Consider the following 12,437-nt stretch of genomic DNA (forward strand, 5'->3'; position numbering starts at 1 on the left):
ACGTGTACTTCACCCCTCATGGTAATGTACATGTGCGTCAGTGAAAAGGACCAATAAAAAGGTGTTAGCATGTGGACGTAATGTGCTGTTCTAGTCTCTTCTGTACCTAAGGTCCATCACCGTTCCCTTTGGATCCCTACGTAATTCGGTGCTCTCCGATACACACTATCGAACAGCGGAGGAGTAGTACTCAAGCGTCAACTTTAGGTTACAATATCTCCGGATGTAATTAACATTTTACAGTGCAACAAACGGCACTGATTACGTATTTGTTTATTTGTTCAGATGTGCTAACAAAACTAACGGGGTTCCATTTAAAAAAAACGTAGGTTGGTGTTAAAAAACATACTTCCGTGCATTTTTGTATGGTTTGTATTAACCAATTACACTAGCCCCTCTCCTCACGTTCGGTCTGTGGAATCGATTCGTCAGTATTTGATGTGGTTTACGAAATATATCCAGCGGTAACATTAGGTGACTCACCCTGTATATATATATATATATATATATATATATATATATATATATATATATATATATATATAAACGATTTAGGAGAGAATTTGAGCAGCTGTCGTTTATCATCTAGTAAAGCCATCAGAAGGTCAAAACCAATTGCAAAACGATTTAGATAATATATCTGTATGATGCGAAAATTGGATACTAGCCCCAATTAATGAAAAGTGTGATATCATCCACATGAGTGCTAAAAGTAATCCGTAAAACTTCGGTTACATGATAAATCAATCAAATCTAAACGTAGTAAATTCAACTAAATACCTAGGAATTACAGTTGCGAACAACTTAAATTGGCATAAAAAAACGTTGTGCGGAAGGCGAACCAAGGACTGTATTTATTGGCAGGGCACTTAGAACATGCAACAGATCTACAAAAGAGACTGCCTACACTACGCTTGTCCGTCATCTTTTGGAGTACCGGCTGCGCGATGTTGGATTCTTACTAAATGAGATTAACGGAGTACATCGAGAAAATTCGAAGTAGTGTAGCATGTTTCGTATTATAGAGAAATAGAGGAGAAAGTCGACGGACATGATTGGGTGGAAATGGTTAAAACAAAGGCGTTTTTCCTTGTGTGGGATCTTCCCAGGAAATTTCAGTTAGAAACTTTCCCACTTAATTGTGATAGGCAGAGTAGCCGTGTAGATTCAGATGTAGATGTAAATTTCGGACATGCAACCGTGCAGTTACTTCCCTGATTTTCGCCTACCTATCTTTTGGCCATCCACGAGCCCAGAGCATGCGGGTTTGCGCCACAGAGGGTGTTCGGCGGTGAAGAGGTATGCTTTGCGAATGCAAATTCTTGTAGTAGGTGAACTAAGCGCTCAAACGATTGAATCTTACGTCGATGTGTCTTCGTTGGCTGGCGGAAACGTCGCGGTGACTTCTCTGCAGTTTAATTTTAGCAAGGGCCGTAGTACATGCTTTGTCCAAGCTAAAAACACTATCGTGATTTGTTAGATTTTGCGCTAATGGGATCTCACGGCTTTCTTAAGCACTAATCCCCAAAAATATGAAGTGGAAACTAAAGTATTCCCGTTGCTGCCGACTCCAGAGTTGTTCATATCTATCCAATGCTCTGCTGTTGTTGACTTACCGAGTTAAACCGCACTCCTCCCGATCGGCAGGAAACCATTGTGTTGGGCACGCATTATTATATGCTGAAACGTTCATTATTCTGAAGCATACTCACAGTTAGGCGATGTTGTACACTGAGTCAGCACTTCTTCAACTACTTGTTCTTATTTTGTTGAGTGTAGACCAAAAATTGCGATGCTCTTCAAAATGTTGTGCCCTGGACGAGATGCAGAGCATGTTATGCTGTTCTGGGATAGCACTTTCCCGCCATATTTCTGTGCGTCAGACTCTTATTGTTAATCCGCAGTCCATCAGAAATTTTGCACCTTGTAAAGATGGATGACGGGAGTGTAGCCTCTTTCTACTGAGTGCAGGAATGTTCTCGTATATTGGGAGATAATGATCAGCAGCTAATTTCGTAAACAGAGATCAGATTCTCGCCGAAAAAATGGGGGAGCTATTCTTTACTGATCCATATAGTTTGGTTTAGTTGGGTGTCGACGAGTCTGTTGTATGAGCTGCTGATGCAAACTGCAGTGCAATATTCTGCCACAGGACACATTAGTCCAATACCACAAGTGCTTAGTGTTGGTGCTGATGAACTACATGTGTTATCTACAACATGTTGTTCCTTGTCTTCATCTGAGTGACAGTTTTCAGCAAGTGCTCTTTACGGCTAAGCCTCCTGTTGACAGAGAAACCTCACCTGTTTCTCTTCAGAATATACCCTCATTTCCTTATTGTTAAGACTGTTGTCAAAGTGGAAACTTGAGATGTCTGTTTTCGCAGTTGGCTTGCTTGTCTGTAACCTCCAGTTGCGAAAGTGTTTGCCAAGAATTTGCAGGTCTTTGGTCAAGACAGACAGAAATGCCCAGTTCTTTGCGGCCTGCACGTTGAGTCTAGTCAACAGCATTTGTAAATTTCCTCGATGCTGTGTTAGGCATGTCTGCTATACCCAAGGAAAGCAAAAGAGGGGCTAACACTGATGCTTGTGGAAGGCCATTATTGCCCATTATAACTTGAAAGCTTCTTTTGTTTAACATACTACTGATGAGGTCTCCGCCGGCCGGAGTGGCCGAGCGGTTCTAGGCGCTTCAGTCTGGAACCACGCGACCGCTATGGTCGCAGATTCGAATTCTGCCTCGGGCATGGATATGTGTGATGTCCTTAGGTTAGTTAGGTTTAAGTAGTTCTACGTTCTAGGGGACTGATGACCTCAGAAGTTAAGTCCCATAGTGCTCAGAGCCATTTGATGAGGTCTAGAATGAACTGTAAATACAAATCATTATTTACTCGCCGATAGTCGCCATCAGCCTTCACGAACCGCCAATATCCTTAAAACTTTGTTGACAGTGCCCAAAGTGTCTCAGCCAAGGAAATATACGCAAAGATCTTCTGCGAAGGAATGAAGACACACAGCTGAAATTCCACTCGAATGATTGGAATTTCCACTTCTGCATGCCCAACATTTTATGGATAATTCATTATGCCAAGAAAATCTGAAAATACACAATAAAACCTAAGCAACTTTGATAGGCTCAAATTTTGTCCCGACCTTTTTATACAGCAGATTGTGAGTTTCACAAAATCTTAAAAATTGCACCACATACATCTCTTCGTATGATAAAACGATGACAAATCTTTAAATAAACTAGTCTCATTCCTCTTTTCTAAGTAAAATACACTTGTTGACCATCGAATCACATGTAGTTCTCACAGGTGTAGCTGTCATCTGCTTCGACGATGTCTCCATGTTAAATTAGCAAGGCATGTGATTTATTGTGTGTGTTTGTTTCGATGATGTGTCCACACCTCTGTGCCTGAGTATCACTTAACATCAGAAGTGGACAGTAGTTCTCAATAAATTATTTATTTCAACAGAATAGTCTGCATGAAAAAGGTTATGTCTTCTTTGAGTTTGTTGTGGCTATGATGACCGATAACAAGCAATCAAAGAAATCTTTAATCAAAATCAAATTTCATTGGTAGGGCTAATTCGCAGGATCTGGAAGCTTCCAATAAACAAACAGTACCTTTGGCCGAGTAGTTGACTTCACGAACAGCAGCTTATTGTCTGTAACTATCTACTATTATTCTTCCCGATGGTACATGGCTCTGCATCTTAAATCATTACACCATATGGGGTCTCCAAGCTGATCCACAGGATATGTTGCACAAGATTTCTTTGTTGCCACATCTGCTAATTAGGTTTGCTGAATTTTCTAGATGAAAAACGAGTAGCATCTACACACACAAATAAAAGTTTTGTGGAGGTTCTACAGTTCCATGACCAGCCCTGGTATAATAGTGGTAGAATCCATGTGAATATACAGTTGAGCCGGCTACTGCTGACTGAAAAGAAGTCTCATGAGTTCGGCACCTGTTGCTACAGTTGAGAGATGACCTACTTCTTAAATAGAGAGGTAGAGATAGTTTGGCAGAGCTTCTTGCAGATAATCTACAGTGGGCCACCATCACACAAAGCAAGATTCCTGTGGTTGCTGATGTCAGATAGGCACTTTTTAGGTTAGAATCAGCATTTATTTATTTACACGTCAAGTTCCGTAGGACCAAATTGAGGAGCAAATCTCCAAGGTCATGGAACGTGTCAGTACATGAACTTACAACATAAAAGTAATAACAGATAAAAATAAATGTTCATGAGCCTGAAAAAAAGTCAGTCCATAAGTTTAAGTAAACGCTATCAGCAATACAGTAAGAATCAGCTTAATTTTTCAAGAAATTCCTCGACAGAATAGAAGGAGTGACCCATGAGGAAACTCTTCAGTTTCGATTTGAAAGCGCGTTGATTACTGGTAAGATTTTTGAATTCGAGTGGCAGCTTATTGAAAATGGATGCAGCAGTATACTTCACACCTTTTTGCACAAGAGTTAAAGAAGTCCGATCCAAATGGAGGTTTGATTTCTGCCGAGTATTAACCAAGTGAAAGCTGCTTATTCTTGGGAATTAACTAGTATTGGTAACAAGAAACGACAATAAGGAATATACATGTTGAGAGACCAATGTCAAAATACCCAGACTCCTGAACAGAGGTCGACGAGAGGTTCGTGACCTCACACCACTTATTGCCCGAACCGCCCGTTTCTGAGCCAAAAACATCCTTCTAGAATGGGAAGAGTTACCCAAAACATAATACCATACGACGTAAGTGAATGAAAATCAGTAAAGTAGACTAATTTACGTGTCGAAGTATCACTAACTTTTGATACTGTTCGAATAGTAAAAATGGCAGTATTAAATCTTTGAACAAGATCCTGAACGTGGGCTTTCCACGACAGCTTACTATCTATCTGAACACCTTGAAATTTGAACTGTTGAGTTTCACAAATCATATGCCCGTTCTGTGAGACTAAAACGTCAGGTTTTGTAGAATTGTGTGTTAGAAACTGTTAAAACTGAGTCTTACTGTGATTTAACGTTAGTTTATTTTCTATAAGCCATGAACTGAGGTCATGTACTGCACTATTTGAAACCGAGTCAATGTTGCATACAACATCCTTTACTACCAAGCTAGTGTCATCAGCAAACCGAAATATTTTAGAGTTACACATAATACTAGATGTCATATCATTTATATAAATAAGGAACAGGAGTGACTACAACACTGATCCCTGGGGCACCCCCCACTTGACAGTACCCCACTCAGATCCCACATCACAGCCGTTATCAACATTGTGAATAATGACCTTTTGCTGCCTTTTGCTAAAGTAAGAGGTGAACCAATTGTGAGCTACTCCCCTTATTCCGTAATGGTCCAACTTCTGGAGCAATATTGTGAGATCAACACAGTCAAATGCCTTAGTTAAATCAAAAAATATGCCAAGCGTTCGAAACTTTTTGTTTTGCCCATCCAGTACCTCACAGAGAAAAGAGAATATAGCATTTTCAGTTGTCAAACGACTTCTAAAGCCGAACTGCACATTTGACAGCAAATCGTGTGATATAAAATGATCAATTAACCTTACATACACAGCCTTTTCGATAACTTTTGCAAACACTGATGGCATAGAAATAGGTCTAAAATTATCTACATTATCCCTTTCACCCATTTTATAAAGCGGCTTTACTACTGAGTACTTTAATCGCTCAGGGAACTGACCATTCCCAAAGGAAACATTACAAATATGGCTAAATACAGGGCTAACATGTGCAGCACAGTACTTTAATAATCTGCTAGACACTCCATCATAACCATGAGAGTCCTTAGTCTTCAGTGATTTAATTATTGACTCAATCTCCCTCTTGTCTGTATCACAGAGGAGTATTTCAGACATCAATCTCGTAAAGGTATCTTTTACAGTTTTTGTAGTTAAATGACATTTTATAAGCTTTCTCTTTAATATCTAAGCCTTTTGAAATTCCTTCATTCGAGATTTTAAAGACGGTCCATTTGGTATTATGATTTTGTTTCAATAATGGCCTTAAAATACTCCACTAAACAGCTAGGCAGATTTTACCAAACAACTAAGACTAAATTCTCTCCAAGGAGCCTTTGAAGCCCCAACAGTACAGACTGACCACCTTCTCATCCTCACTCATAGGCGTCACTGAATGGAGATACGGAGGGGCATATGATCAAGACACCACATTCCTGGCTGTTGTCAGTTGACAAGACCAGATACACTACTTCTCAGTCAAGTAGCTCACGTTGCCTCACAAGGGATGATTGAACCACACTTGCCAACAGCATTCGACAGACCCAGATGGTGATCCATCTAAGTGCTAGCCAAGCCCTCGACTGCTCAACTTTGGTGATCATTTACCCTGTCATTATTTTGAAGATTTTATCATCTATGCAACATGGTACATATGACTAACCTGTTGCTTTTTGCAATTTTTGTTATTCAGTGACACAGGTTAAAAAAATTTACAGCATTTAGAAAAATGTGTTTGTTCTATGTGTGTAGCTTCCTTATAATAAATATAATATTCAGAAAATTGGGCAGTTCATAAACTCTAATCTGAATTAATATTCTGTCATGCTGCCAACTGCAAGAAATTCATAAATAAAGGAGATTAAAATAATTAAAAATCTAAAAGACAGTATTGTTACTGAAAGCTTAAAAAATGAAATATCTAGATATGCATAACTAAACAACAGAATCAGAAAAACATTAGAATATTTTAGAATACAATGCCACTAATGTGAATTTCAAGTATAGCCCCCCATCGGAGGTTTGAGTCCTCCCTCCTTAGTGTAAGATAGTTTAAGTTAGATTAAGCAGTGTGTAAGCTTAGGGACCGATTACCCCAGTTGTTTGGTCCCATAAGACCATACGACAAATTTCCAATTTCCAAGTATATCTTTCATCTAAAGTCATCATCAGATAACCGTTTTATAGTTGTAGTTGGCATCAGCCTGAAGACTAGTTTCATGCAGCTCTTCACGGCAGTTATCCTGTACAAGCCCCTGAATCTCTTTATAAAGTACATCCATTTGAACCTGCTCGCTGTATTCATCACTTAGTCTCCAGCTACAGTTTTTACTTCTCCCCATTACCAGATTGAAGATATTTGGATACCCTAGGGTGTGTCCTAACAACCAAGCCCTTCCGTTAGTTAAGTTGTGCCATAAATATCTTTCTTCCCTTCTTTTAGTCAAGTTATGCCATAAATATCTTATTGCCCCAATCCTCATTTATTATTCGATTTACCCACTTGTTCCTCCTATTTACCCACTTATTCCTCAGCATTATTATCTAGCAATATATTTCAAAAGCTGTTCCTTTCTTGTCTGAAATGCATACCATTCACTTTTTAGCTCTGTAAGGGCTTCCACTGTGGATAAATTCCTGCAGGAAAGGCCCACTAGCGCTTACATTTATATTAGATACTAACAATTTATTTTCAATCCGTCCAACTGCTTTCCGAAATACTTCACTGCTTCTAACAAAATTAGAATATCATCATCAACCTTCAAAGTTCTTAATTCTTCTCCTTCAACCTTAATCCTCTTTCCAAATTTCTCGTTTCATTTCTTTACTGCTTACTCAATGTGTTGTTGTTGCAGTTGTTGTTGTTGTTCTTGTTGTTGTGGTTTTCTGCCCAAAGACTAGCTTGATACAGCTCCCCATGCTACTCTATCCTGTGCAAACTTCTTCATATCCTATTAACAGCTACTTCAATCATTCACATGAATATGTTTAGTGTATTCATTTCTTTAAAACCCTTAAAATTTTTACTTCCACACACTTAGCTCCAGTACCAACTGATGATTCCTTGATGTCTGAGACTTTGCTCCATCAATGGCTTCTATCTTTTAATGAAGTTGTGACATAAATTTCTTTTCTCCCAAATACTGTTCAATACATTCTCATTACATACGTGATCTACCATCTAATCTCCAGCATTCTTCTGTAACACCACATTTCAAAAGCTTCTGTTCTCTTCTTCTCTAAACTTGTCGCCCCCGTTCCGCTTCCACATAAGGCTACGCTCCAGATAAATACCTACAAGAATATTTCCTAACAGTCAGTTTGTTTTCGATGTTAACAGAAACCAGTTTTTCAGAAACCCTTTCCTTGCCTTTACTAGTCTAAGTTCTATAGCCTCCCCCACCAGTTATTTTACTGCCCAAATACCAAAATACGTCTACTACTTTTAGTTCCTAATTTAATTCCCTTAACGTAACCTGAGTTTCTTTTGACTACATTTTATTAATTTTGTTTTGCTTTTGTTGATGTTCATCTTACGTTCTTCTTTCAAGACACTGTTCATTCCATCCAACTGCTTTTGTAAGTTCTTTTGCTGTCTGACAGAATTACAGTGTCATTGGCAAACCTGTAGTTTTATTTCCTCTCCATGAACTTTAATTCCATTTCCAAATTTATCCTTGGTTTCCTTTACTGTTTACTCAATTTACAGTTTGAATAACGTCGGAGATGGGCTCTGCTTCACTGCCTTTTCAACCACTGCTTCCCTTTCATGCCCTTCGACTCCTGCATCTGCCATCTAGCTTCTGTACAAGTCGTATATAATCTTCCGATCAATGATTTTACCCCTGCTACCTCGAAAATTGCAGAGATTGTGTTCCAGTCAATCTTGTCAGAAGCTTTATATAAGTACACAAATGCCCTAAACGTAGATTTGCCTTCCCTTAAGCTATCTTTTAAGAGAAGTCGTTAAGTCGATATCGCCTCGTTTGCTCCTTCTTTTATCCCCAAGCTGGTCTTGCTTCTACCAATTCATCCAATCTTTTGCACATAGTCTGTGTCAATATTTAAAAACCGAGACTCAGTAAACTGATAGTTTGGTAGCATTCACACTTGTCAGCACCTCTTTTCTTTGAAATTGTAGTTTTTTGAAACCTTAGGGTATTTCCCTTGCAAACATCTTGCGCACAAGGTGGAGTAGTTTTATCATAGCTGATTTTCCCAAAGTAGTTCAGAGGGACTATCGTGTATTCCAGGAGCATTACATATGCCTTCCTCCTCTCAGCTTTCCCTTCTTTGCTCAGTACTGGTTTCCATTCTGAGCTCTTGACGTTCATACTGCTTATTCTCTTTCTTCTAAAAGCCTCTTTAATTTTCCTCTACGCGGTGTTTCTCTTTCCCTAGTTTTAGACGCTTCAATAACCTTTCATTTGACCTCCAGCCCTTACTGCTTGGCCATTTTGCAATTTCTGTTAGTCTCATTTTTGAGACGTCTGTATTCCCTTTTGCCTGCATCTTTTCTCCATTCATTAATTAAATTCATTTTCTCCTGTGTTACCCAAGCTCTTGTCTTTCTACCTATTTGATCCTCTACGGTCTTCACTATTTCATCCCTCAAATCTACCCATTTGTCGTCTGTCTATTTCTTTCCCTTTTTCCCAGTCAATCGGTGTCTAATTTCTTCTGCGGTCCTTTCAACATCCTCCGGTTTCTCTATCTATCCAGGTCCCATCTCATTAATTTACTACCTTTTTGCAGTTTTCTCAGTTTTATTCTGTAAATCATAACCAATAAATTATGGTCATTGTCCACATGTGCTCCTGGAGTTGTCTCACAATTTAAAATTTGATTTCTAGATCTCTCACTTACTCTTGTATAATCAATCTGAAGTCTTCCAGTGCCTCCAGACCTCTTACTGTATACAACCATCTTACATAACTCTTGAATGAAACACATAATTCCACCACATGGCATCATTTATTTCCTGTAGTACATGCTCTTCTCCTAAATTTGCTTCACTTTCTGTTTTGTACTATTTAATTCCAGTCCGAATTACCATTAAATTTTCCTCTCTCTTAGTTATCTGAGTAATTACACTTCTCTCAGCACACATTCTTTCCACCTCTTCATCATGTGCTTAACTAGTTCGCATATAAACTTGTACTATTGTGGTGGCGTGGGTTTCGTGTTTATCTTGACTACAGTAATGCATTCACTTCATTGCATCTTACTTACATTCCTATTTTCCTATTCATTATTAGATCTGCTCCTGTGTTACCCCCCGACCAATAGAATGCCATTTTTGTTTTTCGTAGTGATGACCCCCTCCTGAGTAGCCCCTCCACCTCCCCCGAGGTCCTTTACCTTTGTAATATTTTACCCAAGAGGATGTCATCATCAGTGAACCATACAGTCAAACAGGCATGCCCTCGGGAAAAATAACTGTTATAGTTTCCCCTGGCTTTCAGTTGTTTGCATACCAGAACAGCAATACTACGTTCGCTAATGTTACAAAGCCAGATGAGAGTGTTGTCTCTGCAACTATGAAAAGGCTGCTGCCACTCTTCAAGAACTAAAGGGTAGTCTGGCCTCTCCATAGGCACCCCCTCATTGTGACTGTGGCTATTGTTTCGCTATCTATATCGTTGACGCTATCAAGGCACCCTAACTCGGCCAACTCTGTGGTTCGTAGGTGAAAAACTCCATTCACTCTCAAATGCGTGAATAATAAATTAGAGAGACAATGACTTTCCTAAGAAAATGTTGCAGCTGGTGGAAAGAAAATTAAAGGGTGATGGATTAAATTATGCGTGGTTTATTTTTATTAGAATTGAACCTGAATAAAATAGTAACTGAATACTTGTAAGGCAATTTCATTTTAAAACAATAGCTACCAGTGAAGTAAATTCATCTTCAACCTCTTCAAACGTAGAAAGTTAATCTTAAATTATCACATGAGAAACACACAATTTACATAGATCGTCCACATGTTCACTAAGTGTTAATGTACACAAGCCTGTAATAGTTTTAAATTCATATAGAACAAACTAACAGCTCTCAAAACATTGCTGTGTGTTCAGATTCAAAACAAACGTTGTCATTTTGGACACATAGTTATATACAAAATTGTCTACAAGGAACACAGAAATTTCAATAAATGAAAATAACGCATCGTCTCTAACCAACTACAATGGAGTCACAAATTAAATTAACAAACGGAAATTTTGCAGTACTGAATTTATTTCGCCAAAAAGCACTATAAACAAGCGATGCGTAGAATACAGAATATAAACAATTGCACCAAGCATAGCGGCAGGCAATAATGTTCTTTGTTTTTTTTTAGCTTGACGGTTTTGCGCACACTTTCCAGCAACTGGTTAATGTGCTCAGTAAGGGGTGTGGCCACGTCTTACAGCAATACAGGCCTGGCAACGATGGGGCATGCTGTGAATGATGTCATCAATCTCTTGTCGAGGCGATAAAGCCCATTCTTGTTGCAGAGCTGCTCAGAAGTCTTGGAGAGTGGTTGGTGGTGGTGACACGAGGCAAACCATCTCCGTGGTGCATACCAGACATGCTCTATGGAATTCAAATCGGAAGAGTGAGCCGGCCACGCCAAGCGTGAAATATCTTCCGTTTCGAAGAAAACATCAACCACCGATGCTCTATGAGATCCAGCATTATCGTCCTTGAATACGAAGGTTCAGCCTACAGCACCTCGCCACAATCGTACATGAGGTGTCAAGATCTCGTCATGATACCTGACAGCAGTTAAATCTTGCCTGTTCACCCACACAATTTTATAAAGATGTGTTAGAGTGAAACTTCTTGGCCGATTAAAACTGTGTGCCGGACCGAGACTCGAACTCGAGGCCTTTGCCTTCCGTGGGCAAGTGATCTACCATCTGAGCTATCCAAGCACGAATCACGCCCCCTCCACATGCTTTACTTCCGCCAGTACTTCGTCTCCTACCTTCCAAACACATCACATTAGTCAGATAGAGGTGGGATTCAGCTTCAATGTGTTTGCATCATTTCTGAGAACTACATTTAAGTCGCATGCGGGCATCCAGATACAAAACCTTTAGTAGCGATGACAAATGTACTCTTATGTGCAAACTTTCAGGTGACAATCAAATATGAAATTTCGTAGTCCACTAACTGTGGTGAAAAACACACACACACATATAGAAACTATGGATTTGTGGATATATATGTGTATCATACTCTATTACCTACGGTAAAAAATGCACACACAAATCTAAATAACGTTTTTATCGATATTTATGTGTGTGTTAGTTAGTAAAGCGTGATAGTCATCGTTTTTTTATTACCTGTGGCTTAGCACGTGCTTGCGTATTGTCCTGCAAAATGATGTTCAGGTCCTGCAGAAAGTGTCATCACTTCTGTCTCTAAGCTGATTGTAGGTTGTGTTCCAAAAATGAACAGCATAAAGGCAGAAGCGATGACAGTTTCTGCAGGACCTGACCATCATTTTGCACGTACAGTGCAAGATGTTATTGATTTGTTCGACTGATGGGGCTACTAAATGCTATACCATCTACTGCACTCCCCTGACTTAAGCCCTCGTGAGTTCAACTCGATTTCTAAACTGAAGGAAACACTTCACGGCATTCGCTTCAGAACTGCTACAAATTCGTCGGGC

At 39.3% G+C, this 12,437-nt stretch overlaps 1 protein-coding gene across 1 annotated transcript in view; it reads left to right on the forward strand.

The window, feature by feature from the left end:
* Positions 1-12,437, forward strand: part of LOC126263383 (neuronal acetylcholine receptor subunit alpha-7) — a 316,056-nt gene that overhangs the window by 133,604 nt on the left and 170,015 nt on the right. The window lies entirely within an intron of this gene.

This window comes from Schistocerca nitens, chromosome 6 (assembly GCF_023898315.1).
Source record: "Schistocerca nitens isolate TAMUIC-IGC-003100 chromosome 6, iqSchNite1.1, whole genome shotgun sequence".
NCBI lineage: Eukaryota > Metazoa > Arthropoda > Insecta > Orthoptera > Acrididae > Schistocerca > Schistocerca nitens.